The sequence below is a fragment of the Brienomyrus brachyistius genome, unplaced genomic scaffold (genome assembly GCF_023856365.1).
Source record: "Brienomyrus brachyistius isolate T26 unplaced genomic scaffold, BBRACH_0.4 scaffold102, whole genome shotgun sequence".
NCBI classification, from domain to species: domain Eukaryota; kingdom Metazoa; phylum Chordata; class Actinopteri; order Osteoglossiformes; family Mormyridae; genus Brienomyrus; species Brienomyrus brachyistius.
The window spans coordinates 188,848-207,352 of NW_026042377.1; positions in this window are offsets into that span (position 1 = coordinate 188,848).

Here is an 18,505-nt window from a genome sequence, read left to right on the forward strand (position 1 = left end):
ACCCTGTCAAATGGGCTGCCCTCGTCGGGGGGAGTGCTTCTCCAGCCCGAGCTAGCCCTAATCCCTAACCCCAGCCCTAATAAATATCACCCCACGCCCCTGTCACACATAAAAGGGGGGGGGGGGCTGCTACATAAACGAGCAGCACCCTTGTGCAATAGCCAAATCCATCTTCATTTGCACGCGTAGCCTTGGAGAACCAGTCATGCACTGGAGAGAAGGGAGGAGAAAGGCGAAAAGAGTGAGGAAGAAAGTAAGGAAACACTGGTTTTTGTGTTTGTTTGCATTCATCTGATTCAAGAAAAGACTAATGGCATCCCTGGTTTCTCATTTATACATGCAATCTTTTCTAACTTTAGCTATGGACCCAGGGAGCAAATAAACACACAACATGCAGTACAATCCATGTGGAAAAAGCAGATGTTGTCAGATGTACATTTTTATGATGAAAATGTGATGAACATTTGAAAAGCACATCTAACTGCTTTATTTATGCAGTGTATATATATTTCCGATGAACAGAACATCCCAACCCAGGGAAACCAGAACCATTCCAAAACGGCCTCTCCTCCCACATTTAAAAGCAAGGTGTGCTCTGCCTCGCTCCTATAAACAACTCCTCCTTCCCTCCTCCATCCTCCTCCATGTTCTCCTTGTTTTTCCGTTGTACTCACATACAGTGAGTTTCTCGGGCTTACATGTGCATTGATATTTAAAACATTAAAAAAACTAGAACTCCAGCATGGAAAAAATAAAAGAATAAGAAGGCTACAAGCCTCCAGAGATTTCTGCGGAACTAATAGCGAAAATTATTGTCACAGTTCCGGGACATTTTAATATATCACTGGCCTTCCGTCTCCATTGTGAGAGCAGGCCCCAGAGTGACGAGCACTGCTCCACCTTTGCAGGCGGGCTGCCTTTACTGAGGTAAGGAGGTAAGCACTTTACTTAATTCATCCTCCCCACTCCACCCCTGAACTAACAACCAAACGTTGCAGATTTACGGCCTGTTTAGCTCTCTGACCCCACAACCTGTTGCTCTGTCGAGCTTGGCTGGGCACAGAATTCACCCTGTCCACTCAAGCTCATAGAGACAACCCCCCTCCTTTCTTCTCTGTCCTCATTGAATAATAATTCCTGATATTAGATGACAATGTTTCATTGGACAATGCAGCGTTCCACCTATGGCTCCGCCTGGATCTGACTCCTCCCCGTTCTGCGTATCAATCAGGGACGCTTTTCTAGGGTGATTTTTTTCAGAAGCTGGTATCAGTGGAGGCTCCTTGACTGTGAGGTTAAAGAGGCACATTTACAGACAAGGCTAAGTGTGCGTCATTCAACACACCAGAACAACGTAAGGCCCACAGATAACTGTTACATGTGACTACAGCCAATTAATGCATTTCCAACTTTGAAAATAAATCCGCAAGTTTAGTGACAGATACTATACAGTATGGATACATGTGATATATATTATCAGGTCAAGCAGCAGAGCATTGCTGTTTGAAAAACTACCGTGATTATATATAATTTGCAATTATTACATTTTTATTTCCTTTTGCTCAAAAATATTTTCCTCTGGTTAATATTCCCGTACAGCTCCACTGATATTAAAAGGCAAGGCAAAAGCAGTTATGTTGTTGATGTCTGTGCGTCAGCATACAAGTCAAGCTAGAGCTCACCGATACAACTGCATGCGTAAGTCATGTTTTCAAAGCTCACTGTACAGTATAATAACTGCATGTCAGTTATATCGGTTCCCCTTAGTATAAACACAGATTCGTTTACTGTGTGCTTTTGGACGTAGCTTGCATGTTAGAAAAGGCATGGTGCTCATTTTTCTAGGAAAATAAAATTTGTTTTCATGCACATATAGAAATACATTAAAGAATATATATATATATTTTTTTTTTTTCATAAACACACACATGAGCATAATGTGTGTGTGTGTGTATTTGTGCACTCTGTGAAGGATTGGTATCCATCCCATATGTGCCCTGTGCTTCCTGGGATGGGGTATGGGCTCTCTGTGACCCCATACTGGGCAAGCACTTATCGAAGATGAATGGACACACACACACACACATACACGGACACACACACACAAATACAAATGTCCTTCAATATTTGCAGGGCAATTTCATAAATAAAAGCCTGCTATCACATGTAGAAATACGCAAACAGAGACAGGAAGGACCACTACTGTCTCGAAGCTCCTGGGTTTCAAATGGCTGTCGCTGAGGCAACGGACCCACTTGCCTAGACCATATGTCCTGAGTTTAGCCCATAATACCATTTGTCCTGATCTGAGCCAATCATGAGGCAGTGTGTCACACGAAGGGATACTCTGCCTGCTGCAAAGGTCTGTTTACAGCCTCCTGCCGCTTTGACAAAAAGCAGAAGCCCAGAAAAAAAGTAATTAGGCAATTATACTGTGAGAGCATATTAGGGTCCGGGATTGAACTGTTTTCTTACCCTCTTTATGAACAGATAAGGGGAGGCTCTGAAAAATTAAACAGCACCAAAATATGGGGGAAACATATCATGTGCTATGGACATGGAAAGAAGAATTGGTACAGGAAGGGGCTGGGAAGAGGCTGGGAATGGGGTGGGAAGGGGCTGTAATTGGAGGCTGGGGGCTCCTGGTGCACCTACTGTCCCAAATGAAAACCCAGCTTTAAAGGCTCAAAGGCTACATTTTTGATGCATGAGAAGTTGTGTATATTAACATAAAACATGCTGCTTTCTTTAGAGTCTGTGTACTGTACTCTGTACAGTTCAACATTCTGAAGTGTAAAAGCTGCCTCAGTTAACACAACCATTTTCACCAATCCTGTTTGGCTTCTTATTCCACAAAAGGCCTGGAGCACAGCCCTGGTAGCCCCCAGATAAGTGTGTCACCGGGCGCACACAGCGTTTAGAGTAGTGTTTTCCAATCCGATCCTTGGGGAGCCACAGCCAGTCCATGTCTTTGCTCCCTCCGAGCTCCCTGTCAGACAGTCCACATTTTTGCTCCCTCTCAGCAAACAGGAGCTAAGAGGGAGCAAAAACATGGACTGTCTGTGGGTCCCCGAGGACCAGATTGGGAAACACTGGTTTAGAGACACACATTTATTATGTCAAGCTCCGAGCAAAAACTGTCACTCGGGCAGAATATGAACCCACAGCTGGAAATGCATTGGGCTACAACAAAACGAACAATTATTGAACCACAGCAGTATCATTTGTAACACTGGGGCATATCAAACCTGGAAGTGTTATATTACTGATAAGGGAAGTATTACAGTCTTTCATTGGCAGATTCAATGTGCATTTCCTTGTCAGATTCAAACCAAACACTTACATTACATTGCATATTTCAATATTGATAACTGCAATTTGCTATATTGACCACTGACACAGGAATTCAAGAATATTTAGGGTGATTTTTAGAAATCAATGCAACGTCTTTGATTATTCCACATCAGAGATGGCAGCAGTCAAGATTCAAGATTCAAGCATTTCTAGGATTTTATGTCTTTTTTCCTTGTGTAATGATTTTGTTTAAATCTCATTATATTTGCATAATTTTTCTTTTTCTCATTTGGCTTGGCTAGTGGCTTCATTACTTATTTTACTTATTCAAACATTTTCACCATTTTCAAAAAGTTTGTACAGCAATATCAAAAACAATATAATGGTCCAAGCACTGTCCCATCTTTTGGGATTGTGGGTCTAATTTCTTTAATATAAACATCTACAATAAAATTATGATACAAAATTATGTAATGTTATTTAATAAAAGCCCATAATGTTTTTGGGTGGCATGTTAGTGCAGTGACTAGCACTGTTGCTTTACACTTCTTGGATCTGGGTTCGAGTCTCTGCCCAGGTTCCATGTTTGTGGAGTTTTCATGTTCTCCTTGCGTCTTCGTGAAGTTTCCTCAGGGTTCTCTGCGTTCTCCCCACAATCAAAAACATACTGAGGCTGATTGTAGTCGCCAATTTGCCTGTAAGTGTGCATGTGTGAGTGAATGGTGTGTAAGTTTGCCCTGCTATAGGTGGGTGCCCCAACCCAGGCAGTTCCCTCCTTGAGCCCATATTCTCCAGGATTGGCTCTGGACCCTCCCCCCCCCATCCCAGGCAGTTCCCTACTTGAGCCCATATCCTCCAGGATTGGCTCTGTACCCCCCCCCCCCCCCCGTGACTGTGAATAGGACAAGCAGTTACAGAAAATGGATGGATGGACATTATGAAGGATTTTAGAATAGAATAGAACTTGTTACAATTTCCAGTGGTACAGCAATAAAGATCCTGTACTTAGTGGTTGAAAGTTAAAAGGGTCCTTCTGAGATTTAGGTGCTGCACAGCCAGCTGTATAAATACATAGAGTTGAAACACATGAAAAAGCACCCAAAAGTATGGTAAGAAATGTGGGACCCCTGTAATAACTAACAGCACTGTCAATTTTCACTGGCAGCTTATGTGTACTTAAGGATATTGAAATGCTCTGAATTATCTACTTGGAGGACAGATCTTTTTAGTAGCAAATGTCTCTGTGCTTATCGTTTCTGAGCAAGCTTCAGGATCAAAGCCCACGTACTGCTGGATGGACCATTGAAACCATTGTTTTGCATGCCATCAGAGTCCACTGTGGACCTATTAATCTCCGGTAGAATTAGAGCACAGATCCTGGGTGGTCTCCGCTTTTCAGATACCTTTCACACCACTGTGCCAAACACGCAGCCTTAAATAAACCTTGATAAAAAAAAAGTTGTAAACAATTTCCTTTCTCTGCCTTACTTTTATTATTTTTCTCTTTGTTTCCCTCTTTCGCGAGCACACTCAGTCGAACGTCTAATATCAATTGAAGTCATTTCAAAACTAATAAACAATTGTCAGCGGGAGAGAAAACGCAGAGACCATGAAGGGTTTTAAAAGCACATCAAAGCCCGAAAGGAAGAGCCTCACAGGATGACATGCAAGAGCAAAACCACACACATGGCCAAGAATCTGTGCGTGCTACTAAAATAGTCTCCCTCAGCTCTGGTGTAAGCAAGAAATGTCAATTTTGTATTCAGTCGGGTTCATTAAAGCACCTGGCCTGCATTTCAGGGATCGATGGATCGTCAGGTGACCTCTGGAAGAGATCCAAGTTCTGAGTAGCTTCCCCGTGGCCCGAGAGCAGTTTGCCTTCCTCTTCCTCTTCCTCCTACTCATGTGGCCAGAGGTGACCTACAGGTAGATCTGGGGGCTGAGCCGTTCTCAGCAGCCATGGACGAAGAAGGCCAGGAATGCGACAGCTGTAGATGACATCGACGTTAAGCAGAACCCGAGACAGTAGGAGATCCCAGAGAGTTGAGGGACATGCCGGTGGTGAAACAAGCAAAGTGACACGGAGTGTGTCCCCTACGCTAAGCCTCACTTCCCACTCAGCCTAGTATTTCTCTCAAAAAACCCCTTTATCAGTAGCACTGCCACACTCCCTCTCTTCCTGTCCCACTCTTTTTCCTTTTCTCTCCCCCTCTCCGTCAGCCAGGAAAAGCTGGGGAGCAGTGGAAGGAGACAGGCTGGCTGAGACAGAAGGAGCCAGCCACTGTGGGGTGGCGGGGAGGGGGGGGCATGGATGAAGGGAGGAGAGTGCGCTGGGGTGGAGTGGGATGGTGGGGGGGGGTGGGGTGGAGATAAGTAAACTTCAGAGTCCCAGACATAAATCACAGCTAGCTATGACAGTGGGACACTAACCAGGGCCACTGATAAAGCCAGAAAAGAAGAAGAAGGGAGAAAGAGAGCAAAGGAGGCAGAGAGGGAGCGAGGGAGCGAGAACTGGGCAGAGCGTACAGTTCCAAGTGCCAAAATCTCTCAGTGTACGTACCCTGGCGGAATCATTAAAAAAACAGCTCCTAGATAGCGAAGAAGTAAAGACTATTCATTCGTATTTTCGCTCCGCCTTAAAGAAAAGCATATGATGAAATGTTTTGCTTGGGGCATCAGGAGAGGATCTAGCTGGCTGACCTTGTTTCCTGCACAAACCGGTCATTACTGCCGCTCTTGCTACCAGCCGCAGACGCTTTATCTACCTGATTGCTGCGGCTCTTCTAGCTGAGAACCCAAGGAATACTAATTAGCTCCACACTGTATGTTTTGGGAAACCCTTTAGGGGTCAGTCCATCTGGCTGTTATGGGGGAAAAAATGGGTGAAAAAAATAATAATGACATTTTTATTGATCCCCATGGGGAAATTCTCTTTCAAGCAATTAAAGTTAAATGCTTAAAGTTAAACGTTTATGGTTATATATCCATGCTAGAAAGGACTGCCTAAATGGGATGCCAGTCCATTGCAAGCGCTGTTATGTTACATGGCTTTAATACACATAATCAGATGCACGTTGTTTTAATTACACTCATTTAGATACACTGCATATACTACATTGTGTGGATATATGCTACTGGAGTGTGAAAACAACAAACACATGACTGATTCCAAAGCCCAGGCGGACTTTAAACATTTATCTTCAAATCTATTGATCTTACAAAGATTTGTTTTTTTTAATTTTAGATGCCCAGGTGAAAATGATAAGGAGTGGCACTGATATTTTTGAGCCCATTCTTCCAGAGGGATACAATTCCAGTTTTTCACCAATATATGTTTGCACCAAATGGACCATGTTCCCACCTGAGAGACAGCGGCTTCACAATTAGTAACGAACAGCGATCCCAGCTCTGGAATCTCGAGCAATGAATGAGGGAATTATAAACTGTTTGACTGCCTCACATTTGTGCTGTGCCATTTACTGCTCTGTTTACCCCAACGGCTAATTCGCTACAAAAACGAAATGTCTGACTGTATACACCACAAGTCCCCAGCTTGTATACAACGCAAAGACAAGGCTGACAGCGATGCTCCCGGAACAGCAGCCCAGAAGAACTTCTCAGCAGTTTGGATCTCATTTGTGTTTGTGTAAAATATGCAAAGGAACAAAGAAAATGTTTAAGACAAAGACTTAAAGCTCAGTAATGTATATGTTTATGTTCACGAGTTATTGTTACAGAAGCCTGGACACAACTGGCAAGTGAGCTGGCGCTTGGACACTATCAGCTGCCTCGTTGGGTCTGCCCCTATGCCCACGCTGTTATTGGGCCATGACCCCACTGGGCCTCCTCCCCCCAGCCTCCTCACTATGCTGTCGCTGAGCCTCCTCCTCATGCCCTCTCTTGGCCTCCTCCCCATGTTCTCACTGGGCCTCCTCCCCACATCCAAGTTGGACTTCCTCCCCAAAAACCTTACTGGGTTTCCTCACCCCAGCCCCGCTGGGCCTCCTCCCCCTGTCCTCACAGAGACTCCATGCCATGCCCTCACTGTGCTTCCTGGCTGGACTCTCCCTGCTCCTCTGTGCCATTTCCTCTTTGAGCCTCCTCCCCACCTCCTCCATTGCCTCCTTACTATGTCCTTGCTGGGCCTCTCCGCTGGGCCTCCCTGCCACACGATTGGTGGGCCTCCTCCCCACATCCTCACTAGGCCACCTCACCACTCTTTCACTGACCCTCCTCCCCAGGACCTTGCTGGGGCTCCTCACTATGCCCTCCTTGGGTTTCCTCACTGTGCCCTCCTTGGGCCTCCTCACTATGCCCTCCTTGGGCCTCCTCACTGTGCCCTCCTTGGGCTTCCTCACTGTGCCCGCACTGGGCCTCTCCGCCACTCCTTTGCTGGGTCTCCTCACCAGGCCTCCTTGGGCCTCCTCATCATGCCCTCCCTGGGCCTCCTCACCACGTGCTTGCTCAGGGTGTCTCTTTGCTGCCAGTGAGGAGGTTACTGGCATTGAGCCTTAGCCGCAGACACCGCTAAACCGTCGTTTTTGCTTTGGAGACTGTTTAGGCCGGTTCAGACTTCTCTGCATGCAGGTGCATAAGCATATGATGCCATTGCACGTAAATGCACTTTTTCTCTTTTTTTGCACAACCACTAACCGCACTGGTCATGTCTTTGTTACTCCGCCCCCATGTTCTGCATGACCATTGGTACGTAAGTAGAGCTGCAAGATTCTATGAATCACAATTTTTTTTTGACTCAGAGATTTTTTTTGACTCAGAGATCACAATTTTATCTCATGATTCTTGAGCAATATGCTTTTTTCATTATTATTATTATTATTATTATTATTATTGTTGTGCATTACGGGTGGCATGGTGGTGCAGTGGTTAGCACTGTCGCCTCACACCTCTGGGACCCGGGTTCGAATCTCCGCCTGGGTCACATGTGTGTGGAGTTTGCATGTTCTCCCCATGTCGTCGTGGGGTTTCCTCCGGGTACTCCGGTTTCCCCCCACAGTCCAAAAACATGCTGAGGCTGATTGGACTTGCTAAATTGCCCGTAGGAATGCATGTGAGAGTGAATGGTGTGTGAGTGTGCCCTGCGATGGGCTGGCCCCCCATCCTGGGTTGTTCCCAGCCTCGTGCCCATTGTTTCCGGGATAGGCTCCGGACCCCCCGCGACCCAATAGGATAAGCGGTTTGGAAAATGGATGGATGGATGGATGTTGTGCATTACATATTGTCTTTATGAAGATTTAAGACTTTGAAGATTTAAACTTCAATATTCAAAGTTAGCAGCACTAGGTGGTTCTATGGGGATTTTATCTGCCACCAATGAAAGGTCTATAAGTACCGGCCCGCAAAAGGTTTATAATTTGTTACTAAATCTCACCTGTAGATCAATCTTTCATTTTCCATTAAAAAAAATCATCATCAGTTCAGTTTTTCCTGTTGTGCTGCATGGTAACTTGTGATGCTGTATTAAAACTTTAGTCTTGATTGACTTTAAAAGGGCAGGTTGCATTTTGTAACATCGATAGATTTGAATGTATAATATCTTTTACTGTACTATATACTGAAGTTAAATTTTGATCTGGTATCTGTACTTGAAAATATACATATTATATGCAGACTTGACGACAGAAGTATGAACAGCTGCATGTCTCGTAGGAGTGCAGATGCATGAATGCACAGTCAGCATGCGGAGAAGTGTAAACTGGTTTTTAGTTTGTGGATCCAGTCAATATGAGTTATGCTAAGGCAGAATGAGTGATGTTCATCCCAGATGATGTAAAATAAATGTTCTCCATGACCAAAACTTTAGCTATATTATTAAGTCTCTGCTAGAATTTGAATGTATACCTTTAGCTTTCTTTTTTAGCTAATGCTATTTAGATTAAGTGCTTTGGTATTCAAGGGTACAAGAGCAGGACCACTCCAGGGACTTGAATCAGCGACACTTAGGTCAAAAGTGTTTGACCTTAACCACTTCAGGGCTCAGTGGCTTCAAGGACCCTGGATTAATTTTAAGATTCAATCTGACCTGCGGCAGAAGCAATAAGTGAAACCTTTATGTACATAATGACATGCATTTACGCAAAGGCACGTTCACACGAGCACGCACACGTATACTGATATGCTCACGACAGCCACTCCTCTGCCTTATCAGTGAGCTGAAAGACAGAGCTGATCTACGAATGGAAAAATTTGCAAATGGCATTCAAGCAAATAGAGGTCTGTGTGCCTTTCTGGCCAGACAGCTAGTCTTGTTTCTTGAGATAGTGGCTGGAACACTAATATTAAGCAAACTGACTGACGAACTGACACTCCCACCTGCTTTGCAAACCTGAATGCGTGCACACACACACAGACACACACACACACACAGACACACACACACAGACACACACACACACACATACACACACACACACACACACACACACACACAGACACACACACACACACAGACAAACACACACAGACACACACACACACACACACACACACAGACACACACACACACACACACACACACACACACACACATACATACATACAGGTTTGTAATTATATCTTTGTGGGGACTCAATTTATTTTCTAGGGGGATAATTTCAATCCCAACATGACAAGCTTAACTCCTACTTAGCCCTAACCTTACCCATAAATAACCAAACAAAATACAAGACCTTTCACATTTTTAGTTTTTTAATTGCATTCTCAGATCTTCGTTTTTTTTTTATTGCAGTAAATAAAACTGAATTTCCCAGCAAAAAATGGCCCCCACAATATCAAAATAACAGGTTCTCATCACATTGTGGGGCCATATAATACATAGATAATCCACACCCCCCTCCCACACACACACACACACACACACAAACGCACAGTCTTGGACTCTTGGAAAAATTGGGCTCCAAGAAAGTTTGGGGGGGGGGGGGCTCGGACTTGGTCCAGTTCCCTCTGGCCAGTGCAGCCTGCGCCTGTCACTAAGGATGGTCTTATCTTCCCAAAACATTTACTTAACCTTTTGTCTTACACATCCTGGGAAAATAAGGCTGCATCTCCAGACAAGCATGCCAAGCCCCCCCACCCCCCCCACTGGTGCCATCCTGCCCATGTGCCCAGATGATGCAGGTGTCTGCGGCTCTTCCCACTTCACGTCTCCTCCACATTCCTTTTCCCCATCCCTTCATCATCTTTTTCTCTTTAAATCAAAACTCGCCTCTCCTCCATGTTTCTTCTCCACTTTCCTGCACCCCATTCTGAAGTCCTGCTTCCCAGATTCCTGCTTCACTGTACCTTCCTCCTCCTCCCCTCCTTCTTCCTCACCACGACTTTTTTGGGTTCCCTTGGTCATGTGTCACATATAATAAATGTCAATGATTAACTATCCACACAACAAATAGCATTTCTGAAGGACAGCAATTAAAGTAATCAGAATGGCAATCAGCCTCGCTTCTGTCGAGTCAGGTCAGGAGTTTTCCAACACTCATAATCATTGGCCAAGAGAGGCAAGGCTGAGCACACAAGAAAGAATAACTGCTTATTTTACAGCATAAACGAGACTTGATCTTACAACATATAATTCATATATTTTATACCACTCGTTTCATCCAAACATTGCTGGGACTTCAGATTGTGCCTTCGGATGACTCTCTGAACCCAAGCTCCAAGGTCTGTTGTACAACGTGACATGAAATAATACCAGAACTGGTTTTACTCCTCCATGTAATCAAACAAATCATGATTAAAATGTTTTAAAGTGGAGAGTCTGGAGCTGGACCTATAAATCTGGAAAATGATTTCTTCACCTAGTAGCCCTCCTCCAAACTCTGCTCAGTCAAAACCACGAGATTCTCCATCTCTTTCTCTCTCTCTTTCGCTCTCTCTGTCTCACTCTCTCCCCTAGCTCTTCCTCGCTCTTGAAAATAAATAGGGTCAATTTATCTGCTGAGAGCACAAAAAAATGCATCCCTCAGGGTTATCCAAAGTGCACTTCCACAGACGGAGATGAAGAACCCTCCATAAGGAGGGCCTTCTCTCTTATGCCGATGATGGCTATTTGGTACCAGTTTTTGAGGCTGGGAAGTATTACATCATCACGACATAGGGATCAGCTGGTACAAGTACCGTAATTCAACCCAGATGAAGAATTTGACGCAAACTATGGGTGACTCTGCTCGGTGACAAGCTCCCTGCTTACAGGCTTTTCTATGGGTAAATTAGGGGTGGGGGATGGTGGCTGGATTTCTGCAACAGGTCTGTGGGGAAGGAGGGGAAATAATGAACAAGAATACAGAGTCTGATGGACTTCAAAAGGCGTTATGAACGCAAGCTTGGGGGAGGGGGGTGGTCCACAAAGTAGGATTTCTTAGTTAGCCGGGTTAACTTAAGCTACAAGTCATGATCATCCAATAAGTTTAGTTTAGGTAAGGAGCATTCCAAGGGGACAATCATGACATGTCTTAAGACAGCTCAGCTCACTGAGAAACCCTGCTTACCCCCAGCTTCTAAATCCAAACCAAAAAACCAGCTAAAAATCTTTTCTGTGTCTTTTTCTCAAAATGCACTTTATTGTTGTGATAAATTCCCAGTGGCATATTTTTTAGGGGGGGCAGAGTAGAGGGCTTTTCTTAATTAATTTATAGGCAGACACATTCCCACTCATTTTCCCAGCTTGACCCATTTTTCAGGTGCGATGCATCTATCTCCACATATAGTGCAGGAGTGGCTTGAGAAGTTAGTCTTGGTGGTTGGAAGCAGCATATATACATATATATGTAACAGATATATCAAGTCAGTTGTAATTTTTCAGATCAGGCTTGAGTCTTTATCAGCCAATCTCAGTACCATATTGTTGCAGTAACACTGATCTGGCATTGTAAGCAGCAATTGTTTACTTACTGTAAGTAAAGACTGTGATAACATGCCTTTCGGAAGCCTGACAGAAGACAGAACATTCTGAGGAATGCTGTCTTTATGATGGCCAGTCTTGAGTCTTGATGGCACCACATAATAATAATAATAATAATAATAATAATAATAATAACAATAATAATAATAATAATAATGACTGTGATCAAACCATCATACTTGTGGGTCTCGCACGGGAAAAGTTACATTCCCCCTGTGCTGTGACCCCCCCCCCCCTCTCAAGTGTGAATCTTCACAGGTTACTTGCGGAGGTGCAGTAAAAAACACATTCCAGCTGGATCGCAATTGGGTGTCAGCATTGCGACCATTTGAAGGGCAAGACTGATAGCGAGGCTAAGAGCTGAGTAAAGCCGATGGGTCACAACCACAGTGCAGCAGCGGCCGAGAGAGACTGAATGATGGGAAGACAGGGACCGGAGTGACCCCCCCCCAAGCCCAGGTCATTCCCCTTGTCTAGAGCTTCTTTGACGGCCGCAGTAAAAATAACCGGCTCGCAGGCAGCTGCATTGCTGCGTGCATAGCTTTCCAAAAGGTGCCTGCATGGGAAAGCGGAGCTGCCCGTACCAGACCCACAGTACCTGGTACCCATCACTCCACACTTACACCTCCCCTCCCCCAGCCCCCCCACCAGCTTCCCAGAGATGCTACTGCATTAGCGCACCATTTCAACAGATAAGGCTGGCACCTCTCTCTCGCTGACCTTCAGCCCATGCTAACCCCACGGGCCAGACGGCACCATCCCCGGACTGCGTCGGGTTCCTGGCTCAGTTTAGCCAATGAGACCGACCCATACGGCATATCGGGAACAAATATGGTTTCAAGTTGAGCTGCTCCTACTGTGCAAGGGACACATTCATGTGTTATGTGTTCATGTGGAAAAGCAACATTAATCATTCTGCTTAATTGCTGAAACCCCCCCACCCTTCCCACCATGGATTTTGCCCAAGCTGCCTAAGGCCAGGGGGGAGTGCAAAGGCTCATGCTTCAGGTTAGCGCTGCCAAAAGGTACAGCCAGCGTCACCCCCAAGGCGCAGATGCCCTGACACTGCCCCTCTGATTAGTCGGCCCAAACATAGACTCCCCTTCCTGCTGGGTAAGTTGGAGTGGTCTGCTTGGATCACACTGACACCCTAACATAGAGATACGAAATGCATCCTAATGTATCAAGCCCAGTCATGCTATGACAAAGAAATACCTGCCACTAGACTGGGAACCACAGAGCCTTGGGAGGACTCATATATTCCTTTTCAATGAAATATCTCTACTTCAAAAGGCTGAAAGTGCACAAAAGTAGGTGGTTTCAGACACCCTAAATAAAAAATAAAATCTGAAGGGAAATAAGAGGCTTCGAAAAGCACAGACAGATTTCAGAAAGAAAATCTGTGTCTCTCCATAACTGCCAGGCCTTAATTTAGTGAAACTAAGCAGTAAAATCCCAAATCCTCCCACCCCCTCCACAGGAGGGCACTATCTCGCCCTAAAATTCCCGCTGTCGCTCCCAGCTCCCTGCTGCGGTCAGGTAGCACCACGGCCAGGCGTGTGAACAAACAGGCCTCGCCGCAAATAACAGGCCCCTCCACGGCTGAGCAGCCAAGCCAAACACTCCTGCCTGGGTTCTCTTTCTAGCTGATCTTGGAAGCGGTGATGCTCGTACTTGAAAGGGCTACAGAATGCAAACGAGGCGCACAAACACCTTCCGGCCCTCCCCTGAGTCACCCATTTACACAAAGATTGAGGAATGCCCCCCCCCCCCCCCCTCCCAACCCTTGATGAGCTGAAATTCAGGGGGAGTGACAGGACCTTTTTCGGAGATCTCTCAGCTTTCCAAATGCTGCTCCCGTCCTTCCCAGCGTCTCTCATTAAGTCGTCCCTCACGTGGGGGGAGGAGCTGGACCACGGTGGAGCAGCAGCTGAAGCGAGCACTTGACCTCCAGGCGTCAGCTCTGTGGGAAAACCTCCCTGACCTGCCCCAGGGGTGGCGGCTCCGAGGATACCTGAGAGTGGTGGGGGGTGCTGCATGGCACAGGCACGTTGGGGGGGGACGTTTGGTCAGAGAGCTGCCATCTGCCAGCTGTTTTGAGCCTTATCACTGAATTTAATGCAACAAGTTATTAGAAATCAGAAAATGCATCTGGTTAGCATAACACAGCTAATGTACATTAAGCCTTCCCCCAATTACCTGTACTGTAAAAACTGCCAACCTGCAAAAAAATACCTTCTGGTAAAAGGCAGAGATGTCACTCAGGTTACTTATAGTACTGTGTCCGTGTTCTTTCTGACCTTGAAATAAAGTATTTGCTGAATGATTTGCTCAGCTCATAAATCAAAGAGTGTCACACTGTGTGTTATATGATAAGGTGGGTTTCCATTCATTTTACCTTAAGAGAGCAAAACATGAACTTTTTCTGTTTTTCCTCCATGTAGAACAATATAACCTCGAGTTCGGAAGTTGCTTCATTCTCTAGCATCCACATTGCATCAATCATGTTGTTTTTTCCTCACGTTTTCAGCTTGGTTCTTGTTTTCTGTTTGTTTTTGTTTTTTTTTAGCCGGACAAAAAAATGAAAGAATTGTCCTGACTTTAAAACACCTTTATTTTAACCCACAGGAAATCCTACACATGCACACACACATGCTGCAGACGAGGACATATGCTGGGAGACAAGAAGGTCACGGAAAAAGGTCAAAGGCACATAAAATGATTGCAGCTTTGATGCACAGGGTTAAATGTGAGCATTTGCACGGAAGAGGCAGAGGAGCCAGTAAGCCCCAGCGACTACAGAAACACCAAAAAGCAGAACTTCGGTCCCAGGGTGTCCTAATGCTTGGCCCGCATTGAGGTTCTGATGGGTGACACTTCTGATCTTAGCCGCTAGGTGGCTGTAACCCTTTGATCTGAATGGGTCTCTTTAGCCTGAGCTGTTGTTGCACATGTAGCCACAGTAGGATAAACACGCATAGAGTTTAAAAAAAACATAGCGGCTGCTATGCTTGTTGCTCTATTTTGATTCGTGTTGGGAGTTGGTTGCCGATTACGACCGAGTGGCACGTTCAGCTATTTATACTCAATTAACCCTCTGGTCTCTGGGATCCGTTGCAATTCAGCGCATTATGCAACAACATTTCTTTCTTTCAGCTGCCTCCACTTACACTTAAAATTTCAGTTGCACTCCACAGGGATACCAAAATTAAAGCGGCAGAATTTATTAGACTGTTCTGGACTGGAGGCTGGAAGGTGGGTGGGAGTGTAATTTTATTACAGCATCGCTAGCTCTGTTTTTTTTAGTCTGGTCCTTGAACAGTGTTGATGAGCGTGTGCAGCGTGTTGACGTCCAAAGGCTAATACTGAGCAACCCAATCCCTCCCTTGCAATTATCGCTTTCATGCACTTTAGTTTATGGTTCGCGCCTTTGCCCCGCATTGTGTTCTTGAGCCGCAGATATGTCTTTCAGCCTGTCCAGCATATTTATTCTCTGTTTTGATTAAATAAACGTGCTAAAAAAAATCAGGGCTGCTTCTAGGTTGCTGACAGGTGGAAGATCTATGATATGAAGCTATTAACAAACACAGTAATAATTGGATTCACATTGTGAGCCAGAAGAACCCTGTGCAGACATATCCACTTATGAATAGAGCAGAATATGAGATACGAAAAGATTTAAACTCACGGCCAGTAAAATCTCTGCCATGCTGCATACTTCATTAGAAACATCATCATGGTTAAGAGTTAAGATTTCCCTCCTAGACAGGTCACTATGGAGGCCCTGCAGCTTTTATAAGTGATGAAGCTCATGCAGCCCTGTGAAAAATAAGGCTCTTCATTTGTCTCAAGGACAGAATAGTAAATCAAAATATAATGGGAGCCTCGGGGAGACCCCACGAAGCTGTCAACAGAAACGTGTGTGTCTGTGTTGTTTTTAGCAGCAGGGTGCCCATGAATCAGACTGCAGCGCACTTAGGAGGGGGGGGAGTACTTGGGGGGGTCATACACATCCAAGGTATGTGGGGTGCGGGGGGGGGGCTGTGTCCAGGGTTTTTAGTGAAGGAGGTACTTCAGGATCTGTGCGGAATTACAGCATCAGTGACTTCTTCACCTCAGAGGACTTACAAATATATATAATAACAATGCAACGAATGCTTGTAGTCCCTGTCTTTTTCGGTTATTCAATAGCCTTGTTTATCGCTATAAGTGAATATGAAAAGCACTACATGTTCTTAAGACAGAGAAAAGGCACATTTTATGTCACTGTACATCCAACATGAATGTACAGATTAATCATCTAAAAATAAAAAGCCGAATCCAGGAATGCCCAAATTAGAATCGGTTTCTGGTGACAAGTTCCTTTGTGTATGACGGAATATTTTTAGCCTCTATTGTTTAAATGTTGGGTCCCAGTATTGCATAGGGCTCATTTAAGTCCGCGGGCCCTGAGAGGGCTGGACACTCTGCATCAGCTTCTTCCCAAATTTACAAGAACCTCCATCCAGGAGCCTTTGCTTTCTGCTGCCATTAGAGTCACAGGAGGGCTCTCACCCACAGCCCTCCTTACCCAATGGAAAGCCCCCATCAGCTGCCGTGTGACTCTCCCTGGACAGTTTACAGGGGCAAGCTGACGCCCGTTTGGCTGACTAAGTCCTTATCAGCTCTGAAACGCCTTTCTTCGTGTAATACTCAGCCATTCTGCCTGTGGAACAACCCTCTACAGCTCTCATCGCCTCTATTCCAAAGGGCTTGTATAATGCAATCACATGATAACTTGTTGTTCAGCAGTATGGCTGAGGCTGACCGACTCCTCTGACTTGCGTTGACTTGCATTGCATCACATTTACTGGCTCCCCCTCAACTAAACCCCTGAAACAAGGAAATGCTCTCAGTGAAATTGCTAAGGGTTCAGCTTTCTGTAGTGGAGCTGAGCGAAGATGAGATATAAGGCCAGCTCCCTGCGATACCGTGAAATTCCACCTTGTGCAGGAAAAAAGTGTGTGTGACTTGAACCCACCAAACGCGAAGTATTACATTTCCAGGGCGCAGATCCAAGGAGACGACACTCATAGCAATGGCAAACCCTGAATTAGAGGGCAACATTCCGGAATGTTTGTGCTTTGTTCCTCACTTCAATGTCAGTCAGGCCTCTTTGGCCAGTGACGATGGATGGGACTCCAGGACAATCCTACAGGGACAGTGTGCATAAGTTTTGATTGAAAGCGAATGGTACAGAGTCCAGCGCCAGCATAGTGCTCCAGGGTTGACGACTGTATCCTGTTTTCTGCCGCAGACGGCGGATTGGAAGGGGAAGAGATGAGAATAATCACTGTGGAGCACGACCCTGGGATACGGGCCTGTTTCTACAACCTCACAGGAGGAAGAGCCGTTTCTCGCTATCACCTCCGAGGCACATACGCTATCTCAGCCTGGAATTCTTTTTATTCTTCTCTGTCCTTTATTGGAATTACATTGAATCCATCAGAGGAAGGCAGGGTGACAAACTGGGAAGCGAAGGAGGAACTCCGCGGCTGAGATCCTGGGAAATCTGCTTTACTGGGAAAAAAAAGCCGAAAGGGAGGGAAAAAAACATAAAACGCAAAGTAATAGACAAACCTTAACCCACACATGTAAGCACAAATACATATAGTCACATGTAATAAGTATGATGTCATCATATAGGGGCCTACATCTTAAGGGGGGGTCCTCAGCTCTGGCTGGTTTTCTCTTACCAGCTCCAGGTTTACATAAAAAGGTTCAAACTCCCTGTTAGAGCCAAAATAACAGAGAGTGATAGGCCAGATAAGGACAACACACTCACCTGAAATCTTTTTAACTCTGAACAAACCACTTAGCGTTTTACAATGATGAAGCAGCAATGAAAGCACTCACCCGGAGACAATTGAATGTAAACGCGGCCGTAAGCAGCCCCTGACCTCGCTCCCCAGTGTGAGTCTGTCTGCCTCTCGCTCACGGCCAGGCCCTTTGAAGAGGGCAGCAGCGCTTGCACAAGGACAATGGTGTTTGATCACTTTACTGTAGGCCGGCAGAGAGGCAAGGGGCACGTGGAGGATTGTGTGCATGTGTGGGGGTGGGGGCAATGGTGGAGTTTGGGGGGTCTGCTTATCCTATATGCAGCCAGGCCCTTATTTATCACATGACGTATTACTGCAAAGCTGAGCAATAACCAGCAAATCCTGCACTCATACCTCTGAAGAACTGAGCCACCCAAGCCCTTGATGGGCATAATCAGCCATCTCCAGCTTCTTGCGTTCACCAGCCGCAGCCCTCAGC